This window comes from Panthera tigris, chromosome B2, assembly GCF_018350195.1.
Source record: "Panthera tigris isolate Pti1 chromosome B2, P.tigris_Pti1_mat1.1, whole genome shotgun sequence".
Lineage (NCBI taxonomy): Eukaryota > Metazoa > Chordata > Mammalia > Carnivora > Felidae > Panthera > Panthera tigris.
Genome location: NC_056664.1, coordinates 73,988,072 through 74,010,168, shown reverse-complemented (window position 1 = coordinate 74,010,168; position 22,097 = coordinate 73,988,072). Strand labels below are relative to the sequence as shown.

Genomic DNA, 22,097 nt, shown 5'->3' with positions numbered 1-22,097 from the left:
AGAACTTACCAAACTCAACACCTGAAAAACAAATAATCCAGTGAAAAAATGAGAAGAAGACATGAATAGACACTTTTCTAAAGAAGACATCCAGATGGCAAACAGACACATGAAAAAATGCTCAACATCTCTCATCATCAGGGAAATACAAATCAAAACCATATTGAGATACCACCTCACACCAGTCAGAGTGGCTAAAATTAGCTACTCAGGAAATAACAGATGTTGGCAGGGATGTGGAGAAAGGGGAATCCTCTTGCACAATGGATGTGAACTGCTGCAACCACTCTGGAAAACAGTATGGTGGTTGCTCAAAAAATTAAAACATAACTACCCTACAACCCAGCAACTGCAATACTAGGAATTTATTCAAAGGACATAGAAATGCTGATTCATAGGGGCACATGTACCCCAATGTTTATGGCAGCACTATCAACAATAGCCAAATCATGGAAAGAGCCCAAATGTCTATACACACACATACACACACACACACACACACACACACACACACACACACACACAATGAAAGACTACCCAGTGATGAAAAAGAATGAAATCTTGCCATTTGAAACACTGTGGATGGAACTGGAAGGTATTATGTAAGTGGAACAGTAAGCCAGAGAAAGACAGATATCATATGGTTTCACTCATATGTGGAATTTGAGAAACTTAACAGAAAACCATAGGGGAAGGAAAGCTAAAATAAGATACAAACAGAGAGGGAGGCAAACCATAAGAGATTCTTAAATACCAAGAACAAACTGAGGGTTGATGGGGGTGGAGGGTTGGAGGGATGGGGAAATGGGTGATGAGTATTGAGGAGGGCACTTGTGATGAGCACTGGGTGTTGTATGTAAGTGATGAATCATGGGAATCTACTCCTGAAGCCAAGTCTCCACTGTATGTTAGCTAACTTGACAGTAAATTTAAAACAAAAAAAAAGAAAGGAAAAAAAAAGAGAAAGGAAAACTCTCAAAAAGGCCAGGTGGTTGGGGGAGGAAAAGTTGCTAAGAGTCAGCAAACAACAAACACATATGAAAGGAGGCATTCATCCAAAATCAGAAACCAAATTTTCACTGTGGCCTGGCCTGGTGACAAGGTGGGAGAGAGAAATTGCTAAACCTTAGTGTCCCAGATTGAACCTAGAAAACTTGAAGGTGCCTGAAGTGGTCATAGGTTGATAGCTTATCCTGGGTCATGGGTGAGGGAAACCAAATCTTCTTTGCTAAAAGTATCTTCATTTTATAGTCTCAGGTTTTCCACTGCTTCAGCTCAACAAAATACAAGCCCACAATCAAAGATTACCAAACACACAAAGGAACTAAATAAATGAAATTAGTTATAATAGGTAACCTACAACAGACCTAGACCCTAAAAGTCTTTGAACACAATAATCCTAAAATATAGCTCCATAAGATGTGGAACATAAAATGACATTTTATGATACAGTTAAGAAATAGAAGATGGAATGACCAAAATATTCAAGCTACTGTTTAAAATCTCTAGGTATATCCAAAGCCAGAAGAAGGAAGGAAATAAATGCAATAGAGACCAAAAAGCCAATAGAACAGACCAATGAAACCAGGAGCTGTTTCTTTGAAAATATCAACAAAATATAAACCTTTAGCCAGACTAAGTTAAGAGAGTGAGGGAGAGAGGGACTCAAAAAATAAAATATAAAATGATAGAGGAGAAATTATAACCAACACCACAGAAACACAAGGGATTATGAAAGAATATTATGAAAAATCATATGGCAACACATTAAACAACCTAGAAGAAATGGGTGAAGTCCTAGAAATATATAATCTCCTAAAACTGAATCAGGAAGACGTAAAAAACTTGAACAGACCAATTACTAGCAATGAAATTGAATCAGTAATCAAAAAACTTCCAACAAACAAAAGTCCAGGACCAGATGGTTTCACAGGTGAATTCTGTGAAGAAGAGTTAATACCTATTCTTCTCAAACTGTTCCAAAAAAATAGAAATGGAAGAAATAGAAAGTAGAAATGGAAACTACAAAAAAAGAGAAATTGATTGCAATTTCTGATGAACATAGATGCAAAATTCTTCAACAAAATATTAGTAGAGCAAATCCAGCAATACATTGAAAAAACTATTCACAGTGGTCATATAGGATGTATTCTTGGGATACAAGGTGGTTCAATATTGCAAATCAATCAATGTGATACATCACACCAGTAAGATAAATGATCAGAACGATATAATCATTTCAATAGATGCAGAAAAAGCATTTGACAAAGTACAACATCCATTCATGATAAAAACTACCAACAAAGTAGGTTTAAAGTGAACATACTTCAACCTAATAAAGGCCATATATAAAAAACCCACAGTTAACATCATATTCAATGGTAAAACACTGAGAACTTTTCTTCTAAGATCAGGAACAAGATGAAGATTTCATCTTTTTCATTTTCACCACTTTTATTCAATATAGCACTGGAAGTCCTAGCCACAGCAATCAGACAAGAAAAAAAAGGCATCCACATTGGTAAGGAAGAAGTAAAACATTTACTATTTGCAGAAGATATGATACTATATAAAAAACCCTGAAGACTCCACCAAAAAAACTACAGAAACTGGTAAGTAAATTCAGTAAAGTCACAGGATACAAAATTAATACCCAGGTATCTGTTGTGTTTTTACACACTAATAATGAAGAAGCTGAAAGAGAATTTAAGAAAACAATCCCACTTATAATCATACAGAAAAGAATAAAGTACCTAGGAATAAACTTAATCAAGGAGGTAAAAGACCTGAAAACTATAAAATTGTTGATGAAAGAATTGAAGATGACACAAACAAATGGGAAGCTATTCCATGTTCATGGATTTGAACAACCAATATTGTTAAAATGTCCATATTACCCAAATCAATCTACAAATTTAATGAAATCTCTATAAAAATACCATCAGTATTGGGGAACCTGTGTGGCTCAGTCAGTTAAGTGTCCAATTCTTGAATTTGGCTCAGGTCATGATCTCACCAGTTTGTGAGTTCAAGTCCTGACTGTACAAAACCTGCTTGGGATTCTCTCTCTCTCCCTCTTTCTCTGACTCTCCTCTGCTCAAACTAAATAAATAAATAAACATAAAAAAAATTCCATCAGTATTTTTCACATAACTAAAACAAATAATCCTAAAATTTGTATAAGACCACAAAAGACCCTAAATAGCCAACACAACTTGAAAAAGGAGAACAAAACTGAAGGTATCCAATCCCAGATTTCAAGATATAGAATAAAGCTGTAGCAATCAAAATGGTATGGTAGTGGCCCCAAAATAGACACATCGATCAATAGAACACAATGGAGAGCCCAGAAAGAAACCCATGATGATATGGCCAATTAATTCATGACAAAAGAAGCAAGAATATGCAATGGGAAAAAGACAGTCTCTTCAACTCAAAATGGATTAGTGACCTAAATGTGAGACATGAACCCTAAAACTGCTTGAAGGAAACATAGGCAATAATCTCTTTGACATCAGCCATAGAAACATTTTTCTAGATATGTCTCCTTTGGCAAGGGAAACAAAAGCAAAAAATAAACTATTGGAACTATACCAAAAGAAAAGCTTTTGCATACTGAAGGAAACCATCAACAAAACAAAACAAAAAAAGACAACCTACAGAATGGAAAAAGATATTGCATCGATGCATTTGAAAAGTAGTTAATATGCAAAATATATGAAGAAAAAAACTAAATAGTCCAATTAAAAAATAGGCAGAGGACATGAGTAGACATTTTTCCAAAGAAGATATACAGATGGCCATCAGACATGAAAAGATGCTCAACATAACTTATCATCAAGGAAATCAAAGCCACAATAAGATATTACCTTATTTCTGTCAGAATGACTAAAATAAAAAACACAAGAAACAACAAGTGTTGGCAAGGATGTGGAGAAAAAGGGACCCTTGTGCACTATTGATGGGAATGCAAGCTGGGGTAGCCACTATGGAAAACAGTATGCAACTTTATCAAAAAATTAAAAATAGAATTATCATTTGATCTAGTAATTCCACTACTGGGTATTTACCCAAAGAGTACAAAAACAGTAATTCAAAATGATACATGTGTGGAGTTATTTTTATAGAGTGTATTGTAAGTCCTGGGAAAGTGAATGGGGTAATTGCTGAAACATCAGCAATGTTCTGGTCTCAAGGCTGTTGAATGCAATAGCACCGTGAGACTCAGAACCCCATGATCCCCCAGGAGCCAGTTAGGGAACAGACCCACTGTAATCACCTGGCACCTTGAAATCGCACATCTTCCCTGCATGCTTTCATGTAAACAGCAGATGTGTGTCTGTTTATGTCTGGAGACTTTTTGTGTTTTCCTCTCATGCTTTGACATTCCTTGATGTTTATACCCAGTGACCATGAAATAAAGACTATGTAGAAACTGGCTACTACTGTTTTGCTGGCAGAGGCAGCCCTGCACATGCACTCAGTCTAAGTGTCTGAGAACATTTTCTTCAGTGTGTGGCTACATCTATGCACCCCAATGTTTATTTCAGCATTATTTACTGTAGCCAAGATATAGAAGCAACCCAAGTGTCCATCAATGGGTGAAGGGATAAAGAAGATGTGGGATACATATATACAGTGGAATATTATTCAGCCATAAAAAAGAGTGAAATCTTGCCATTTGCAACAACATAGATGGATCTAGAGGGTATAATGCTAAGTGAAATAAGTCAGATAAAGACAAATACTATATAATTTCAGTAATATGTTAATATAAGAAAGAAAACAAATGAACAAAGAAAAAAAGAGACAAAAAAAGTCTCTTAAGTATAGAGAATAAACAGATGGTTGCCAGAGGGAAGGTAGGCGAGGAGATGGATGAAAAACGTGAAGAGGATTAAGAGTACACTTATCATGGTGAGCCCTGAGAAGTGTATAGAATTGTTGAATCATTATATTGTACACCAGAAAATAATATAGCACTGTATGTGAATTATATTTAAATTAAAAACAAAGAAACAAAATATCTGGACCTACATGAAAAAGCACAAAACACAATTTTTAGAAAGGAAAAATGTAGTTGTTAACAAATGAACAGATAAAGACCAGATTCAATACAAGGGAAGAGAGAAATAAGCTAACTGGGAGATAGGCGCGAAGATGTAAACTGGAATACAAGGAAACACAACGAAAGAAGAAGGTGTAAAATAAGAAAGAAATGTTAAGAGCAGTGGAGAATGGAAAGAGAAGATCTATTACCATATTACATGAAGCATGATGCATGGAACAGTAGTGAAAGCCTCACCTGAGAGATGGTTAGAAATTCAGACCCCACCTCACCGCTGACCTCTTGAATCAGAATCTCCACTAGTCAATAAATCCCCACATGATTCATATGGCACCCAATGTTTGAAGAAGCACTAGGGGAACAAATGTATAATCAGAATCCCGGAGAGAGAGAAAATGAAGAGAATGAAGAAGAGGCAATATTTGAAGAGATGATGATTATACCTTTTCCAGAAATGATGGAAGATATGAATCCATCTATACCAAGAAGGATAAATCAAAAGAAATTTACACCTAGGAAAATTGTAATAAAACTGTAGAACACAAAGACCCCAAAAGAAATTCTGAATTAGCTAGAGAAGAAAGACAATTAAACTGACTTCAATAGTGACTTCACCAGGAACAATAGAAGCAGAAGACATTGCACTAAAATCTTTTAAGTGCTGAAAAAATAGCCACCTTTTAAGAATTAGTGCAAAATAAAGGTTTTTTCAGACAATTGAAAACAGAATTTATCAACAAATCTATACTTAGGAACTCCAAAAGGAAGTACTTAAGAAAGAAGAACCATTATTCTAGGAGGAAGGTCTGAGAAGCAAGAAGGAGTGGTGAACAAAGAAATTGATACATTTATAAGCCTAAACAAACATTATTTGTACAAAATAATATCTAATTTGTGAGAGTTAAAACAAAGGTCAGAATGAACATACTTGACAACTAATATAAGTTTAGAGGAGTGATTAAAATTAGTGTTTCAAAATTTTTTAGGAACGCCTGAGTGACTCAGTCAGTTAAGCAACTGGCTCTTGATTTCAGGTCAGGTCATGATCTCACTGTTTGTGAGTCCCATGTCGGGCACTGCACTGACACTGTGGAGCCTGCTTGGGATTCTCTTTCTCTTCGTGTCTCTGTGCCCCTCCTCTGCTCATGTGCTCTCTCTCCCTCTTAAAATAAACAAATAAATGTTTAAAAAAATTGTATCATGTGAGAGAAGATTAAGCTGTTAATGATGGACTGTGCTGTGCTAAGTATTCATGTAAAATTTCAAGGATAACCCCTACAATAATAGAAGTAAACAGTTGAAGTTTTCAAAAGAACATATAACTATACGAAAGAGTGCATGACTTCTGATTTGATTTAAAAATAAATTTTTTAAAATTCATTTTAAATGTATGGATTAGTTTCTAGTATGGAATCAAGATATTACAGCATTACCTATTTAAGGCTAGCATTGTTGTTAATAGCCAGAAATTTTACATTATTCTAGTATCCAATTGAAGCTAGATTTCCATTTCAGTCTTGCTTCAAAAGTCATAACACTATAATATACTTCCTGGTGGACGCTTTTTAACTGATCACTCTATCACAGTTCTTCCACAAAATTATGGATATACAGTTGACCCTTGACTAACATGGAGGTTAGTGGCACTGACCGCCTATGCAGTCAAAATCCACATATAACTTTTGACTCCCCCCAAACTTAGCTACTAATAGCTTATTGTTAACTGGAAGCCTCATCAATAGCATAGTCAATTAACACATATTTTGTATGTTGTATGTATTGTATTCTTACAATAAAGTAAGCTAGAGAAAAATAAAATGGTATTAGGAAAATCGTAAGGAAGATGGCTGCCTCTGACGGTTGATTTTGGCTCAGTGCATGAACTCACTGTTAGTGAAATTAAGCCCTGTGATAGACTGACAGCCCAGAGCCTGCTTGGGATTTTTCTTCCTCTCTCTCTGCCCCTGCCCTGCTCTTGTATGCACTCTCTGTCTCAAAATAAATAAACATACTTAAAAAAAAGAAAATCATAAGGAAGAGAAAATACATTTACAGTAATGTATTATATTTATTAAAAAATGTGTGCATAAGTGGACACACAGTTCAAATTTGTGTTGTTCATTTGTGTTGTATTTATTTTGATGATTTAATTGTCTCAAATTTGCCCTGTGGGAGCACCTTCAAGAGGGTTTCTTGGTTCTTTTGAAATGTCTCCCTCATTCTGTGATCATTTTCTGGCACAAGATGTTCTAGGCTCATCTTATATTTTCCTTGTTCCAGCCCTGTAATTCACCATTTTACGAAGGCGCCATGGTTCCTTTCAGTGCGAAATGGTATTTAGATATATTTTTACAACAGTACGTCTAAATTCATCTGTTTCCTATTGTATCCTATTGGTATCCTATTGTACCAACCAATATAAATACCTTTATCTATTCATCTTTGGCTTCCATAAAAATTTCTGATCTGAACATATTAACACTAAGCTTTCATGTAGTTGTTCATTTTTTAGTATTTTTATACATTATACAGATATAATGTGATTAAAGCAAAGAACACAATCATATATCCGTATAGAAATTAGCATATATGACTCCTAGTTCTAGAATGTATTTCTGTGAAAGAAATGAATCTCATTTATTTCAAAAAGGAAAAATTAGATAAGAAATCTAATTAGTTTCCCAAATCCTGCTTTCACCCTCAAATCAATTCATCAGAGATGTCACCTGATTGGATCTGATAGGAGAGCCAAATGTATGGCAGACTTGTACAGCCACTCCTAAAACTGAAATATGAAATGTAATCTGTATGTAGAATGCAATTTGAAAACATTGGCCTCTTGCCACACAACCATAATTGCATCTAAGTTAAAACCACTTAATTCTGAAGGGGTACCTTTTTCCGTTTATTTACCACATCTTTCTGAGAAAATATTTTCAGTTTTCTTGAATTTTCTTTGTATTTGAAGCAGCTGGAAAAATAACTTGATGATTTCTATTCTTGGCTTAAAAGCTGGTCTTTCTCTATTTTTCTTTCCTATCTTATGCTTCTCACTTCCTTTTGTCCTTCTTTGCCTGTCTCGGTTTTGTTAGTTCATATCCTCTCTGGATATGGTCAGAGTCATCAGTGGTGGAAAAATGTGACTACAGGAAGTCTACCTTCATTTTTGAAACTAAATAGCTTGAGAGCCTTTTAATTTACACTCTTTTCAGAGATGGCATGGAACTTTTAGGCTTTGTTAGTGATTTCTGACATTTAAATCTGCCAAATAGTGTGGAAGATGAAATCCAGGAACTTCATATTGGCAAAAAGACATATTAATTTCTTTACAATATATATCTTTTGAAGTTTTTCTTTTGGGAACTGTGACGACAAACTCTGAGAAAAGAGTTTTTTTGAGAACTATAAAAATGTGTGTCTAGTCCATGTGAAAAACGACCTACTTCTGGACAATTGGACATGTAGAGAAAACCTAGCACGTATATCATCTATAAATGTGACTTTCAAATTCTAATATTTATGAACAAGTCTTTCACAGTTTATGATAAATGATATTATAGGAACTAATTAAAAATGAGCAGATTTTTAAGTAACTTTCCACTTTTGCACTTCTTGGGACTCTGACTCAGGAATCATCCTTCTCTCATAAGGTGTTCAATAAACTACAATGTGTATGCTGTAGTTAATATCCACCATTAGCCTGGTTCTTTTAAATTGTTGAGGGATGTGTCTAAAAGAATGGTCAAAATATACTCTGTGACACATAAACAGTTTAATTTAAAGGTCAATGGAAATTTAAAAAATCCAAATACACAATAGAAAGCATAACCAAATAGGAAGTCAGAATTCATTTCCTCTTATTTTTCATCCTCATTTATTTTGAAATGTAAACCAGCTTCTTAGGTTAATAGGCATTTATAAGATCATGTATATTTCATGTTAGTAGATATACAAAAATATTATCATGAATTGAGATACTTTATAAAATTTTTTACACAGAAAGCTTTTTGTCTTTATCCATTCAGGCTGCTATAACAGAATCCTATAGGCTAGCTCATAAACAACAGAAATTTATTTCCCAGTGTCCTAATCCAAGTCCAAGATCAAGGAATTGGTAGAGTTCATATCTGGTTGAGGGTCCACTTCCTCATTCATAGATGCTATCTTCTTACTGTGTCTTCATATGTTGGAAGGGGTGAGGAGTTCTCTGGAGTCTCATTTACATATATGAGGGCTTCATATATATATGGGTGCTAATCCTATTCATGAGGGGTTTCCTTCTACGATCTACATCCTCCAAATTACCATCTCATTGGGGATTAGGTTTTAACATGAATTTTTGGGAAATACGAATGTTCAGTCTGAAGCACTTTTTATTTAGAAATCAAATTCTTTTTGATAAACAATATTTTGTACAGTCACCTATTCACAGAAGGGTGAATAATAACAATTATAATTCAGTTATGGCTACCATTCATTGAGCATCTACTATATCCTCGGTTTTCATATATATCTCATTTAATCTCATGGCAATTCTACAAGTTAGAAGTTTCTGGGTGGGAAACCCAGTTTCTGGGTGGGAAACTGAAGCTCACTGAGCCTTAAGTAACTTCCCTATGACCCCACAGACTGAAAATAAGGGGTAATGGAAAAACCTAAGTCTTGCTGAAAAAAAATTCATGAAACACTTTTCATTATATCATATGGTCCCTGAACAAGTTACAGTGCAGTTTAAATATACTTATTTCTTCGAATTGCTCTCACTGTCCACGTACTGAAACATGAACCCTGATTCCTAGGCTCATGCTTTCACTTTTGTTTATACTCAGCAAAAATTGCGTAGAATTATGTACAATTATTTTTCATGGTCATAATAGGCCCTAACAAATATGTATTAACTGAGTGCAAAACTGATTCCAGAGCAATCTCATTTTTGTGCTTTTAAAGGACAATAGCACCTTAATATACACTGACCTGTGGAGGGTTGTATGTTGCCAGAGACTTGGACAGTTCTGGTTCCCAGATCTCTACAGCAGAATATATATATATATAAAAAAAAAAGATTTCCTTCCTGAAACAACAACTCCTCCCTGTGGAATAGCTTTTAGGCCACCTGGCATTTTATAAATATGATATCATTCAGCTAATCATTTCCTGAGTTGTGTTGGGGTCTGAATGTAGATCATGTTTATACAAACCTCAGTGTATGTTTTTTTGTGTGTTTTTAAAAAGTGAACTCCATGACAGTTGCTACAAATGTCTCAGCTTCATTTTCCAAGGTATCTCACCAAGGTCAATAATTAAGAAACTGACTTGCTGTTCCTTTGGTCACTATCATGAGAGCTTGAAGATAAGTAAAATTTGTACTGTGCAAAGATTCAGAGTAGCAGCTGGATACTACATATTCTAATATATTGTCTGTCTATGAAATGCTATAAAAAAATCTAATAAAATGCCACTCTAACTACTTTTTAAGTGGAAAAATCCCATTACACCAATCACATTGAGACACTGAATAATATATTCTTTACTCCTCATTGGAATTTCCCTCATTATGTTTTTCACAAGGCTTTCTCATTTTCCCCTGAATATGTGTGCTTTAACTGAAGTTAAATTTTTCAGTATCATGAGACTTGTGCTTCAAAGGGAGATAAGAAGAAGATCCAAATTATTCAAATAAGACCTCTTTTATCTTCATAGATTGGAACCAAAAGGTCTGCTTAACTCCAGTAGCCATGATAGGGTCTTTTCCTTCCTGAAAGACCACAAATGGTCAAGGATGAAGCTTGTGCTCCTGACACCTCAGCGCCCAGAAAATTGCTCTCTCCCTCTCAGTTGGTATTTCTGCACTCTTGCACGAGTGCTACCAAGGGCTGGCAGGAAGCAAGTTTGGAACAAAACTAATGCTTTCCATTTCAAGTGGACCAAGGATCCTAGAGGTAGAAGCAGTCTTCAAGAGCCCGTTTCATCTTACAACAAGGCTCTGCCGTTCATCCTGCTGGAATCTGGGTTGCTTCGGAAACTCCGCTTGTTACCTAGAGATGTGAGAAGTCTTGATTGACCTGTCCTGCTTCTAGAGCTACTAGAACTGTCAGCTCTCCTGTCACTCAGCCATCACCAGACCTCAAATATAATAAAAGCCTTGAAGGTAATATGGGAAGTGGAACATCCCAAGGGCACAACCTTCTCAAAAATGAGGCTGTGTGTTGAACTAAATATTTTACCTCAAATGTCTGAATTCATGGCAAAGGGGAGTGAATGTGATACAGCCTTGTATTTTTTTATCAGTATAATTTTCTTTTCCATTTCAGCATGTTCATATCACTTCAATCTGTGAACATCCCAAGGGTAGCAATGTAAAGTCGAACCTGGCAAGGTCAGAAAAGGTCACTCAGAGAAGGCAATGATTTGTGTGTGTGTGTTGGAGGATATATTTGAATAACAACAGTTACTTGTAAGGGATGCTTTGCTTGTCTAAAGGAAAACTAAAACCCAGGTTTCAGTCAATAACTATTAAACTTTGTTCAATTTATTGAATCAGCCAACTTATGTTGAGCTCCTTATCTTGATTGGCATTGTTCTCTCTGCTGGGGTTGGACACAGAAGACTTACTCTGACAGAGGCTGTTAATGCTCATAAAATACCCATGTTCTCCTTCACATTTCCCATATCCTCTTGCTGTTATTTTTAGACAATGTGACTAAGTTCTGACCAATGAGATCTGAGCAGAGATGAACCACTTCCAGACCTGACCCCTGAAAACATACCACATGACTCTCCAGGTCTCTCTCCCCTTGCCATGTGACTTTAGAAAAGAATGCCCTGGAGAGCGACCCTACCCAGTTAGATTTTGAATAAATGAAAATAAACTTTTGTTTTATGAACCTGTTGGGATTTCAAGGTTTGTTTCCCATCACAATATAGATTATCCCAGTGGTTTATTAAGCGTGGTATACAGACTGGCAGCATCAGCAGACCTAGGAACTTATTAGAAATGCACATCCTTGGGCTTACCTGATATTTTCTAAATTAGAAACTCTGAGGATGGGACATAGGTGTCTATTTTAATAAACCTTCCAGGTGATTCTGATGCACACTGAAGTTTGAGAAGCATGACTCTAAACTATCTTGTCAGTACAGACATAATCCTTGATCTCAAGTTTCTCATAGTCTAGAGACCCTAGATCTCTAAGTCTAACAGACAGATGCCCTTATATCCTACACTCTTGTCAGTTTTCCCAAGACCCTCTTGCTTTAACTGAAATCAGGCTCTTCCTTGAGGTCAGGGCATCCCTTGTAGCTATTCAAAGTGGGGCTATTCTTTTACTACTCACCTTCCATACCATGTGGTTGGAGATGGAATTGGTATTCACTTTGCTTCTTCCAACTTAGTATTCTCTTACTCTCTTTCAAAGTCTTTTCCTTTGAAACCCATAATATTCAGCTATATCACTTCATCTTTCTCTTGGCTCATGTAATCTGGTAGTCCCTCTGCCTCTTTCATTTGTTGATAATTTTGGCATCTGGATCAAAGTCTTCACCCCTACCAAGAATATGGATCACTTTTATGCACGTTTATACTTGCTGAAGTTTCTCCCAAGTAAAATAAATTCATGAATCTCAGATATCCACATAAGTTTCTATTCCATTTCTTCTCTCCCCGTTCAGAACTCAATTTCTTGAAGAATTGTCTACAATCATTATTTCATTCTTAACTCCTTTCAAAATGATTACAGTCTAATTTATTCCCTCAACAGTCCACCAAAATACCTTTTGTGAAGGTAAAAAATACCGTCTGTGTTGCTGAAGTCAATGGATAATCCACATATTATAATAAAATTGTAAAAAACAAAGACAAAGAATTTTCAAAGTAGCAAGAGAGAAGTGACTCATTACATACAGGGGATCCACAATAACATTAACAGCTCATTGCTCATCAAAAGCCATAGAGGACAGGGGTGCCTGTGTGGCTCAGTAGGTTGAGTGTCCGACTTTGGCTGAGGTCATGATCTCACAGTTCCTGAGTTTGAGCCCTGTGTTGGGCTCTGTGCTGACAGCTCAGAGCCTGGAGTATGCTTTGGATTCTGTGTCTCCCTCTCTCTCTCTGCCCCTCCCCTGCTCACACTCTGTCTCTCTTTCAAAAAATAAAGAAACAGGGGCGCCTGGGTGGCTCAGTTGGTTAAGCGTCCGACTTCAGCTCAGGTCATGATCTTGCGGTCCGTGGGTTCGAGCCCCGCGTCAGGCTTTGTGCTGACAGCTCAGCCTGGAGCCTGTTTCAGATTCTGTGTCTCCTTCTTTCTCTGACCCTCCCCTGTTCATGCTCTCTCTCTCTCTGTCTCAAAAATAAATAAATGTTAAAAAAAAATCAACAAATAAAGAAACATTAAAAAAATTAAAAAAAAAAAAAAAAAAGAAACCATAGAGGGCTGAAGGTAATGGATGACATATTATAAGTACTAAAAGAAAAAAATTGTCAACCAAAAATTCTATACTGGCAAAATTATCCTTCAGCAATGAAGGAAAATTAAGATATTCTGAGATAAATATAAGCTAAAGAATTTGATTACTAATAGATTTGCTCTATAAGGTAGAGCTAAAGGAAGTTAATTAAGTTTTTCTTTTATGGTTCATGCTTTTTGTGTCCTATGTAAGAAATCTTCACTTACTGAAAGCTCATAAAATTTTACTACCATGTTTTCTTTTGGAAGATTTTTAGTTGTAGCTTTAATATTTAGGACTATAATCCATTTCAATTTAACTTTCGTATATACCATGAAGTAAAGTTTGAGATTCATCTTTTTTCCATATTGATATTGAATTGTTTCAGCACTGTTTGTTGAGATGACTATATTTTCTCTGCTGAATTACCTTTGCACCTACAGAGAAAAAAATCAATTGACTGTATACATATGGGTCTATTTCTGGTCTCTATAATCAGTTCCTTACATCAATATCACACTATCTTAATAACTAGCTTTAGAGTAAGTCTTGAAATCCATTATTGTAAGTCCTCTAACATTTTCTTATTTTTCAAAAATTGTTTAACTGTTCTAGATCCTTTGCCTTTCCATATAAATTTAAGAATTGACGTGTCAGTTTCTACTATAATAAAAAAACTGGTTGTATTATTATTATTATTATTATTATTATTATTATTTGGAATGGCATTGAATCTAGAGATCAGTTTGGGCAAAATTGATACTAACATTGGGTCTTTCAATCCACGAAAACAGTATCTCTTTTTCTCAGAAATGTTTTGTAGTTTTTAGTGTATGGGTCTTGACCATATTTTGTTAAATTTATCTCTAAGCATTTCATGATTTTTATGCTATTTAATTGTCTTTAAAATTATACTATCAACCATTCATTGTAAGTTATAGAAATATGATTTTTTAAAAAATATATTGACTTTGTAACCTGTGAACTTGCTGAACTTACTGGTTAGCTTTAGTAACTTTTAGGTAGATTCCTTAGGATTTTCTACATGGATAAACATGTCATCTGTGAATAAAGACAACTGAATTTCTTCCTTTCCAATCTACATGTGCCTTTTTCTTTTTTATTATTTTTTTTTCAACTCGCAGCACTGGCTAGGACTTCTGGTACCATTAGTATGACTAGTAGGCTGTATTTGGGTTCTTCTCTTTATACTACACCCTGAAAACCCTTCAGCCAGTAAGCTGGCGTGATTATAGGGCCCCCTTCATTTGTCTGGATCATAGTTCTACACTGCTTGATGTCCATTGGATGAAAATAGTCATTTCCCATATTTTATCTGGATTTCTAGGTGCTTATGGCAGGATGGAAATTCTTATAACAGTTAATATTTCAAAGTCAGTGTGAATGGTCCATCTAAGAGACATTTCAAGCAAATACTTCTATATACTCCAAGATTTATACTTGTATTATACTAGATCACTAAAAAATTATGTACCATAGAAATTCCTTCATAGGATAGTAATTTAACATTATATTCTCAACATTTTTTGAGTACTGATCTTAGTAATGGTCACACAAAGAATATTTGTACGTCTTTTATAAAGCTGTGCATGGAAGAAATTGTGTTCAATGCCCCATCTCTAACCATGGACACAATGACATATCCTTAGAACTTAGTGCTAGGAAACTTGATAACTCTCACATTACTGCTCTGTTGTCTGTATGACTGCTGCAAATTATTTAACTTCACTGATTTGCAGTTATGGGGATATGCTCAGTGTCTGGAACACATCATATCATAAGTGGTAGTAGCATTTCTAAAATTGTTGTAGAATTCCAGTAATTCTAATTATATCTAAATTTAAATCTCTGTTTAAATAGATTGTTCAATACAAATCACAAAATACCATGTTACAAGTCTTCTGTCATCAGTGTTTTTTGGAGGCCCATTTGTGATAAAAAAAAATGTAATTCCTGAAGTATTCTGGGTGGATCTTGGGGATATGTAATTCCTTCCAGTTTTCAAAATGCTACTCAGGACAAGCAAGAACATTCTTAAGGGTTCTTTATTGTAAATCCTCCTTGGTCAGTTAATTGATGGAGTTGGAGATTTTTTTTTTAATTCAGCACTTCTCCTAGGTTTCAGTTTGATCCTATGTCAATGATGATGAAGAAACCATTACAATTTAGGTGTTAACCATAAAAATGCAATAAGGATGCTTAATATGAAGGATTTTTAAAAAAATGTTTATTTTTAAGAGAGAGAGAGAGCACACACATACATGAACAAATGAAGGAGGAGCAGAGAGAAAAGGAGAGAGAATCCCAAGCAGACTCCAGTGCTGTCAGTGCAGAGCCCTACATAGGGCTTGAAGCTATGAACCATGAGATCATGACTTGAGTTGAAATCAAGAGCTGGATGCTTAACTGACTGAGCCACGCAGGCGCCTCATATGAAGGATTTAATTAGATCAGTTACTCTCAAGGTTATTATAAAGGGGGTATTCAATTCCTGTTGTTCAAATTGTTTCAAGCTTGAGAAAATGTCACTTCCCGGATCTTCAGGTCTATTATTTATCTAATGTCTAACCCAAGTTAATCTTTTGAATGATGGTTGTTTGGAAAAGCTAGCTGAAATATATTGTTCTAAGGGACTATTGACATATGGGATACCAAATGAAGCCTATGCATTTGTTCTTTAAAGAAATTTCTTCCCTTTTATCCTTTAAGATAAAAACTTAAGGAAGAATTAGAATAGAACTAATGTATATATATAATGGAATATTACTCAGCTGTCAAAAAGAATGAAATCTTGGCATTTGCAGTGATGTGGTTGGAGCTACAGTATATTATGCTAAGCAAAATAAGTCAGTCATAGAAAGACAAATAACATATGATTCACTCGTATGTGGAATTTAAGAAACAATACAGATGAACATATGGGACAGGGAAAAAGAGAGAGAGAGAGAAACAAACCATGGAAGACTCTTAAAGACAGAGAACAAATGGAGGATTGATGTAGAAAGGTGGGTGGGGGTGGTCTAGAAGGGTGATGTGTATTAAGGAGTGCACTTGTGATTATTGTGCGTAAGTGATGAATCACTGAGTTCTACTCTCGAAACAATATTATACTGTCTGTTACCATATTACACTGATTAGAATTTAAATAAAATTTTGAAAAGGAAAAAGAAAGAAGCAATAGGCTGGCACAGTTAAAGCATGATGATTTTGGTCACTCTGATGATGTGCACCTACCTAACAGATTTTCCATGGCCAAACTAAATCCATCTGGACACCTGCCTGTGTGAGCAAGATGCTGTACTGATTTTCATGACATGAACTGGGTCCTTCATTGACTTAATAAAATAACTGGTTTTCTGGCACTATATACATTGTTATTCTTTTAGTTATAAAAGAAGCAACTCAAAATCATGTTAAGATCCATGGAAACAAAACTTGCCAAACATGCTATAACAATAATGGCATATCTTCATTTATTTACTTCTGAAACTATAAACTGGAAAGAGCTATGTAAGTAAGGATGATAATAATGTTCTTGTATGAGCTCCTTAGCTACCCAAACCAAATAACAGGAAATAAAATCATTTTTTACTCACAATCATCTGCCCAATTATGCCACACTGTGCAAAATGAAACACAGGACATTCATGGGACAAGAAAGCCTAGTGGGTCTGCTTAATAAAAATACAAAGTAAAAACTATGAAGGTCCACATAGAATATTTTGAGAAAGCCATCCTTTTAAGGATTCCCATAGAGTCTGCTGGGAGAAGAGTTTCAATGATCAGAGGTTCTAAGGATCACTTTGGTGACTGCTAACTCTTGATATTAACAGAAATGTCTCATCATTGCTAAATGGTGTGTGTTTTTTTTTTCACAGATCAGTGAAATTCCATTACATTCTACAAGTATTTATTGGGCCCCTATCACGTTGATATCTAGTATTATGTCAGGGACTGAGTAGCTAGAATTTGGCATTTTGAGGCACATTATCAGTGTGCATTTATCTGACATCATAGAATGACAAAATAGTTGAGAGCAAAAGCTCATGAATAATTTTTTTCACTAATCATGTACATATTACATGTACTTTAAGAATTGAGAGGTATAAGAATACCAGGTGATGTAGAATGTTGGACAATGTTTCATGTATAACATGAGATTTGAACTGTACTTTGGAGAACAGATAGAATTTAGAGTGAAAGGAAAAGAATGGAAAAAATATCTCTGTACCATCTATCTATCGATCTATCATCTATCATCTATATTTTGGTGGAGAGCAGCTTGAATTGAGTCACTGTAATTAGATAGAGTAAATCTGAATTTCCAAGACATGAGAATAATTACTTGATGTAATGAAATAATCAGGAGAAAAAGTTTTGAAAGTTCCAATAAAGATTACATCAGTAATAATGTTTTTGCTGTAGCATATAATATTCTTCTTCTTTCCCACCACATATAACTCATTTATCCCCCAAATCCAGTTCAAATTCATTTATGTTTTAAGTCTCCACTTCACCTTGTACTGTGTAGACACAAACCTAAATTGGCACATCCACTTAATATAAGCTCTGATCCAGGCCCTGTAAACAATGGTCAAAGATGATGCCAGAATGGTGCAAAGTTGACTGCCTTTAGCTACTTCTTAAGTATTATTATTTATGTTCTTAGAAAAAAATTATCTGTGTGAGTTATATCAACTGGATACCTGACTCCAAGGAAATATGAAGGTCTTATCTAGGTGCTTATACCTTATACACAGTGGTTTTACACATACAGGATACTGAATACATATTTTCTGAATAAATGAATAGATTAATAAATACATTTAGGCTCTTTACAGGCTTTAATCCTTTCAGAGTGATTGGCATGTGCTGCTGTTGTGATTCTGGAGTTTTTATGGTGAGGGGATTTTTAATTTGCTCAATAAATGAGACAGATAATTCTTTGGATACTTCTTGAACAACTTGAATTCTCTCAGCTATAATCAGAAGTAGATTTTTTTTTTAAAGTAGATTTTAGGGGCACCTGGGTGACTTAGTTGGTTAAGCACCTGACTTCAGCTCAAGTCATGATCTCATGGTTTGTGAGTTCAAGCCCCGCGTTGAGCTCTTTGCTGACAGCTTGGAGCTTGGAAGCTGCTTCAGATTCTGTGTCTCCCTCTCTCTCTGCTCCTCTCCTGCTCACTATCTCTCTCTCTCTCTCTCTCAACAATAAATAAAAATTAAAAAATTAAAAAGTTAAGAAAGTGGATTTTATTAAAATTATATGTGAAATAATAAAATTATAGAGAAGTAATATTTTACTAGCCAAAAATTAAATCTACATCTGTTATTTATTAAACTATCTCAACCCACCTCTCAGTGTGATGGGGATCACTTTCTATGTCCCTGAATTCTCTCCTGCCCAATTCTTTTTTTTTTAAGTTTATTTATTTACTTTGAGAATGAGAGAGAGCACATGTGCATGATCAGGGGAGTGGCAGAGAGAGAGGGAGAGAGAGAGAGAATCCAAAGCAGGCTCCATGCTGTCAGCACATGGGACTTGATCTCCTATATTGAGATCATGACCTGAGCTGAAGCTAAGAATCTGACGCTTAAATGAGCCACCCAGATGCCCCTCTTCTGCCCAATTCTTATGAAACTTAAGTTCATAATGTGGCTTTTCTAACTGAGTGAGATTTTATCTCACTCTGAATCAAATTTTCAACCCACTTTTAATAATTGTTCATGCTGCACTTTTTTCTTTGATCAGATTTTTAAAAATACATTTGTCATGTATGTGTTTTGTAAGCCTCAAACCCTCTTTTAAAAATAATAAAGCATAAAGAAACATACATTTTCAAAACACATACTCTGCTTCAGTAATTGTGTTAGGTATTACAGATAGAAGTCAAAACTTGATTAGTAAATTATAGGAAAGAACACTGAAGCCTAATGAAAATTGGTAAAATTTTTCTACCCCTAAATATATGTCAATTTGAAGGATAATATAACTCTTTCATAGGTCTAGAAGTAGGAAAGGACTAAAGAGGCATTTAACACAACTTTTTATAAATGTGTTCCACAAAACACTATTGCAGAAGACAGTTTTAGTTTCAAGAATTAAATAAATACTTCCTGTGGTCAAGTAATGACAGTACAAAATCAATGGTGGGTACAATTGCTGGTGCCTTAGCACAAATCAGGAGAGTGGCTCCAAAGTGTACTAGTCATCATTGTATTCTTCACTGCCACACACTTTCAGTAAAAACAAATAAAAAAATCCCTGATACCTCATTGTAATTTTGATTTGCATTTCCCTAATGATGAACGATGTTGAGCATTTTTTCATGTGTCTGTTGGCCATCTGGATGCCTTTTTTGGAAAAATGTCTGTTCAGGTCTTCTGCCCATTATCTAATAGGAGTTGTTGTTTTTTTTTGTATTGAGTTAGAAGTTATTTATCTATTTTGGATAGTAACCCTTTTTTGGATATATCATTTGCAAATATCTTACCACATTCAGTAGGTTGTCTTTTTTTATTATTATTAATGGTTTCTTTTGTTGCAAAGAAGGTTTTTAGTTTGACGTAGTCCCAAGAGTTTATTTTTGCTTTTGTTTCCCTTGTTAAAGGAGACATATCTAGAAAAATGTTGCTATGGCTGATGTCAAGGAAATGACTGCCTGTAATTTCTAGGATTTTTATGGTTTCAGGTCTCATGTTTAGGTCCTTAATCCATTTTGAGTCTGTTTTTGTGTATGGTGTTAGAAAGTGGTCCAGTTTCACTCTTTTACATGTAGCTGTCCCATTTTCCCAAAACCATTTGTTAAAAAAACTGTCTTTTCCCCATTGTATATTTTTGCCTTCTTTGTCATAGATCAATTGACTATATAATCATGGGTTTATTTCTGGGATCTCTAGTCTATCCTATTGATCTATGTGTCTATTTTTGTGCAAATACCCTACCGTTTTGATTACCACAGCTTTGTAGTATATCTTGAAATCTGTGATTGTGATATATCCTGCTTTGTTCTTTTCAGGATTGCTTTGGTTATTCAGGGTCTTTTGTGGTTCCATACAAATTTTAGGATTATTTTTTCTAATTGTCTGAAAAATACTGTTAGTATAGTATAGTATAGGATTGCATTGAATCTGTAGGTTGCTTTATAAGCAACGTTTGTTGCTTATATTGTTATAAGGACGTTTTAACAATATTAACTCTTCTAATACATGAGCATGGGATATCTTTCCGGTTGGTTTCTGTCATCTTCAAATTCTTTCATCAGTGTTTTATCATTTTTGTAGTACAGGTCTTTCACCTTTTTGGCTCAGTTTATTCCTAGATATTTTATTATTTTTGGTACAATTGTAAATGATGTGGTTTTTTTAAATTTCTCTTTCTGCTACTTCATTATTAGAGTATCGAAATGCTACTGATTTCTGGGTATTAATTTGTATCCTGCCATTTTACTGAATTCATCATTACTTCTAGTAGTTTTTGGTAGAGTCTTTAGGATTTTCTGTATATAGTATCATATTATCTGCATATAGTGACAGTTTAACTTCTTTACCAATATGGATGCCTCTTATTTCCTTTTCTTGTCTGATTACTGTGGCTAGGACTTTCAGTACTATGTATTATGCTAAGTGAAATAAGTCAGACTGAGAACGACAAATACCATATGATTCTACTCATAAGTGGAATCTAAAAAAAATGAATAGGGGCGCCTGGGTGGCTCAGTCGGTTGGGCGTCTGACTTTGGCTCAGGTCATGACCTCGCGATTCATGGGTTTGAGCCCCGCATCAGGCTCTGTGCTGACAGCCTGGAGCCTGTTTCAGATTCTTTGTCTCCCTCTCTCTCTGCCCCTCCCCTGCTCATGCTCTGTCTCTCTCTGTCTCAAAAATAAATAAAAACATTAAAAAAATTAAAAAAAAAAAGAATAAATAAACTGAAAGCAGAATTAGGCCTATAAATACAGAGAACAAACTGATGGTTCCCAGAGGGGAGGGAGTTGAAGATTGGACAAAATGGGGGGGGGGAGGGGGAGATGGAGATATAGACTTTCTATGAAATGAATAAGTCATGGGAATAAAAAGCACCATATAGGGAATACAGTCAATGATATTGTAATAGTGATGTAATGGGACACATGGTACCTATACTGTGGTGAGCATACCATGATGTCTAAACTTGTCAAATCACTAAGTTGTATGGCTGAAACTAATGTAACATTATGTGTCAACTATACTCAGATAAAAAATTAAACAAACAAACCCCTAAAAGCAGACAAACAAAAGCTAGTTTTACTTAGTAATGTCCTCAATGGAGCAGTAAAAATTATTAAAGTTATTAAGTCTTGGCTATTGAGCACATTATTTTTAGTAATCTAGGTAGATAAATGGCAATTGTGCACAAAACATTTCTACTGCATGTGAAGTAGGATGGTTATCTTGAAGAAAAGTATTTCTAGATTTGTTTGAGTTGTAGGTAAACAAGCCATGTTTTTCTTGGAATACCAGGAAAAGTTTCCTTTTCACTTGAAAGAATGACTGACAATTTGTATTGAGACATGAATATTTAGCTGGCAT

At 35.0% G+C, this 22,097-nt stretch overlaps 1 protein-coding gene across 6 annotated transcripts in view; it reads left to right on the top strand.

The window, feature by feature from the left end:
• The window catches only part of UBE3D (ubiquitin protein ligase E3D), a 240,704-nt gene that overhangs the window by 192,293 nt on the left and 26,314 nt on the right, over positions 1 to 22,097 (top strand). The window lies entirely within an intron of this gene.